The sequence below is a fragment of the Nicotiana tomentosiformis genome, chromosome 6 (genome assembly GCF_000390325.3).
Source record: "Nicotiana tomentosiformis chromosome 6, ASM39032v3, whole genome shotgun sequence".
In the NCBI taxonomy this organism is placed as follows: domain Eukaryota; kingdom Viridiplantae; phylum Streptophyta; class Magnoliopsida; order Solanales; family Solanaceae; genus Nicotiana; species Nicotiana tomentosiformis.
The window spans coordinates 98331154-98335639 of record NC_090817.1 but is presented as its reverse complement, the minus strand read 5'-3'; the positions used below and the strand labels follow the sequence as shown (position 1 = coordinate 98335639).

At 36.9% G+C, this 4486-nt stretch overlaps 1 long non-coding RNA gene across 1 annotated transcript; it reads right to left on the bottom strand.

Moving 5' to 3' along the window:
* Positions 1 to 2637: 2637 nt before the first annotated feature.
* LOC104088177 (uncharacterized) lies at positions 2638 to 3387 on the bottom strand. Its single transcript, XR_684492.4, has 2 exons — positions 3290 to 3387; positions 2638 to 2990 (listed from the first exon to the last, which is right to left on the bottom strand). It is a non-coding gene; the product is annotated as an uncharacterized lncRNA (long non-coding RNA).
* Positions 3388 to 4486: the final 1099 nt, after the last annotated feature.

The following is a 4486-nucleotide window of genomic DNA, read 5'->3' as shown; positions in this document are numbered from 1 at the left end:
CCTTACAAGGTTAGACATGAGACTTACCTCGCTCCGAATTTCCATAATCGGCTCCAACGCCTCTCTAACACCTCAACTCAAGCCAAACGTCTCGAAACTAGTCAAACAACGTGTAATTCAATCGAAATATACTCCAATGCTTACAATTTAACCATTTATAAAAATTACCAACTCCGCTCGAAAAAGTCAATAAAATCAACCCTCGGGCCCACGTGCCCGTATTTCGAAAATTTTTGAAGATAAACTTTATTCATAACGCCACAAACTAAAATATATAATTTATTCCAAATTCCATGTCCAATTTCGTGGTCAAATTTTAAAAATACCAAATTCTAGGTTTTCTACCAAAATCCCACGCTTTCTACTAATTTTCATATTTACATCCTTATAAAATCTATGTATTTAACTTACAATAGGTGGGAATAACTTACCTTGCCATAAATGATGAAAATCTCCCTTTAAAGCTCTCCAAAAAATGCCCAAATCAAGAGAGAAAATGAGTGAAAAGAGCAAAACCCCATTTTTTAAACAATCTGCCCAGCCGACTTTCCTCACCTGCGGAACTCCTTGCGCGTCTGCGGCTCCGCTTCTGCGGAAGCTTCCTCGCAGATGCGACTTCCCCCAAAGTGCCAACTTTTTCAGCTTCTGCGGCCATCGAACCGTAGGTGCGCATCCGCTTCTGCGAAAATCCTCTGCATCTGTGGACTCCCAAGCTCAAGCACCACTCTGCACCTACGCAGCCATGACCGCACCTGCGGCTCCGCAGGTGCACTACAACACCCGCACCTGCGATCATCCAACTCCAGACCACTCTCGCTTCTGCGCTTCTCCATCCGCATCTACGAGACCGCAGGTGCGATAAATTCCTCGCACCTGTGAATCAAATCCAATCCCACTCCCTACCGCTTCTGCGACCTTGAGCCGCTTTTGCGGTCTCGCACGTGCGGCCATAACCTCGCAGGTGCAATCGCACCAAAAGCCTTAAGCTTCAGCAGTTCTTCCAAGTCCAAACTCGATGTGTTTCCAATCCAATTCGCACCTGAGGCCCTTGGGACCCCGTCCAAACATACCATCACATCCCACAATAGTATACGGACTTAGTTGAAACCTCAAACCACGTCAGACAATATCAAAATTACGAATCAATGATCGAAATCCTTCTTTAAACTTTTAAACTTTTAAACTTCCAAACTTCGGTGAACGCATCCGAACCATATCAAAACATTCTGGAATGACGCCAAACTTTGTGCACAAGTCATAATTCACAATACGAACCTATTTGAAGACTCGGAATCCCAAACGGACATCGACAACACCAAAAATTTATTTCAAATCAAACTTAAAAACTTCTTAAACTTCCAAAATGCCAACCTTGCATAATAGGCGTCGAAATGCTCCCGCACCACCCGATACTCGACCCGAATATACGCCCAAGTACGAAATCATCATATAAATCTATTGGAACCTTCAAATTCCAATTCCGAGGTCGTTTACTCAAAAATCAAACCTTAGTCAATTCTTCCAACTTAAAGCTTCTAAATTTAGAATTTTCTTTCCAAATCAACTCCGAAATTCAATTCTGACTACGCGTACAAGTCATAAAACATAAAGTGAAGCTACTCAAGGCTTCAAACCGACGAACGACGCGCTAGAGCTCAAAACGACCGATTAAGTCGTTACACAGTGTTTCCTCGATAATGAAAGAAAATTGATTAGTAAAAATTTAACCGACTAAATTTCATGTCTTTGGTGCTTGATAATTGTTATTCTTCGAGAAAGGGTAGAGAAAAGGGTAGGCCCTCAATATATTGTGGAATACTAGCAATTATTTTGTTCTTTAACGATGTGAAAATATTGCATATTTTGTCCTTGGCTACTATTTTCGCCTATAACTAACAGGTTTCTACCCAAATGCTAGCCTTATTCTTAGCTCTCTCTTCTTTTGAAGAAGTAATTTGTTCATAGTGTTCTCAACTCTTACCGATCAAGAGGCATCACAAGGGGCAGAGCTACGTGTAGCGGAGGTAAAATAGTTAAAAGAAAACAGTTATCTATTCATATTATTCATTAAAAATAGGTTGGATAATGAATTTTTTAAAAATGGGTCAAATATGGATAAGAATCATATTATCCATTTAGAAAATGGATAACCAATGGATAACTAATGTGTTTAACTTTTACATTTGTAAAACCTCAAATTGAGGGTTCCTTAAGTGTGAGAGATTAGGAATTCTCTTAAAAGTGATCATACTCAAGAAGTCATGGATAATATGGATATCCATTCCATATTATCCGCGAGTTAACTCTTTTTTTTATCCATATTAAATATGGGTAGGGTCAGATAATTTAACCGTATTAAATATGGGTAGGGTCGGATTATTTAACCGTTTTTGCATTACCAAATTTTTACCCGCCCATATCCGACCCGATCCGCGCATTTTTCACCCCCTGGCTACATGTAATAACGGAGGTTTGATTGAATCTCCTTTAATTTGACTCTCACAAGTGGGATTTGAAGAGGGTAATATATATATATACAGATCTTACTCTTATCTTTGTGCTGGTAAAGCGCCTGTTTTCGATAAACCCCAGGCTCAAGCCAAGTATAATCGCAAAAACACCGATGACGAGTTAGTCTTTGATCAATATAGGAGGTCAATATATAACCTTTGGAAAAATGCGAAAATTTGATATTGAAGAGAAATCTCTTCTATCCATAAACTGAAATTGAAGAGAAATCTTCATCATTATCACTCTGAAAATTTCAATAAACCAATTATTCCTGTGTATAATTACAGAGTCTTAATTATTCTGTAAAAGTTTTCTAATAGCTCCAGTTGAAGAAATGCTCATAGTCTCCTCCTGTTTATCGCAACTGCAATGTCCATTCTGGCAAAAGGGGATTGCGCCATGACCGCAAGAATTAAAGCAATCCCTAAATGTTGTGCATGGTTCACCAAACAAGACCGAACCTTCCACACTCTGCAAGCCTATAAACAAATATTAATTAATTTTTTGTTATAAAGTATTAAAAAATTTATGTTTAAGTAGAAAAATAATACAACTTTATAGGCCGGTTTAGAAAAAATGTGATAAGTTGCAATGTCTCAAATCCCAAACTATTTCGGATTTGCTCTATTAATTATATACTTGAAACTCCAAAAATTAAATTAATTTGTATTATGAAATACTTTTATGTTAAGAATTCAATTTCTTATTTAGGCATACAAACATATATAGAATTAGAATTTTCGTTTGATGAGAAAGTAAAAGAGGGAGAAATATATACCTATTGTGATAAGCATCAAACAAACCATGGAAAACAAAGTGATGGATCCCTTCCACATAGCCATATTGAAAACTGAAAAGTGTGCAACAAATTTTTGATGAGTTATAACTTGTATAAATACCTATCACTTTTCTTGCTATATATAGTTCTGAGAATCACAATTTAAGGTAAGTGCAATCTGAAATAAGTTTGAGAACAATGACAAGTAATTTATTTATGATAGATTGAGGAAGTTAGAAATTAATTTGGTTTCCATAAGGATACACCCACTTTCCTTGAAGTAATAAAGCAAAATTTAATAATAGGTCCAACTATAATCAATAATATACCAACTTACCAAAACAAAGAAAAGGAAAGAAAGAAAAAGTTCAAAATGTGTAGGCTAAAAATTTTCAGTGTAAAATGATAAGGATTGCATGATTATGAAAACCTTTTTGGACAAAATATATTGGGTACTTTATGTGAAGAAAATTTAGCCAAGTTTATTGTATTTTTTGAAAACTTTTAGAGTATTCTTTTTATTATATTTTCTCAAAAATAGTTTCAAAATTTGATTTTTAATTTTCATGTAACGACTCGACCGCTCGTTTTACTTTCTAGAACCATGTTCTCCTAAATAAGACTCCCCCGCATGTACTTTTACTGTTTTATGACTTGCGGGGATGGTTAGATCGGGTTTGGAAGGATTCGGATTGAAATCGGAACACTTAGTTCCTTATTATTGGCTAAAAAGGGTAAGTTTGACTTGGGTCAATATTTGTAGTAAACGACCTCGGAACCGAGATTTGGCAGCCCCAATAGGTTCGTATGATAAATTTGGACTTAGGCGTGTGTTCGGATCGGGTTTTGAATGACCCGGGAGCGTTTCGGCGCCTAAAGTTGAAAGTTGGCACGTTGAAAGTTTTAAAGTTCTTTAAATTTGGTTTGAAGTAGGTTTGGGTGTTATCGAGGTCGTTTGGGATTCCGAGCCTAGGAATAGCTCTGTATGGTTATTTAAGACTTGCACACAAAATTTGGTGTCATTCCGAGTAGTTTAAGTATGGTTCAGCGCGTTCGGAGTGAGTTGGAAGAACTTGAAGTTCAAAAGTTGATTTGATTTTATTTGGAGTGTAATACTTAGTCTTGATGTCATTTCACGTGTTCCGAGGGTTCGACCGAGTCTGTTTTATGATTTCGAACTTGTTGGTACGTTTCGAC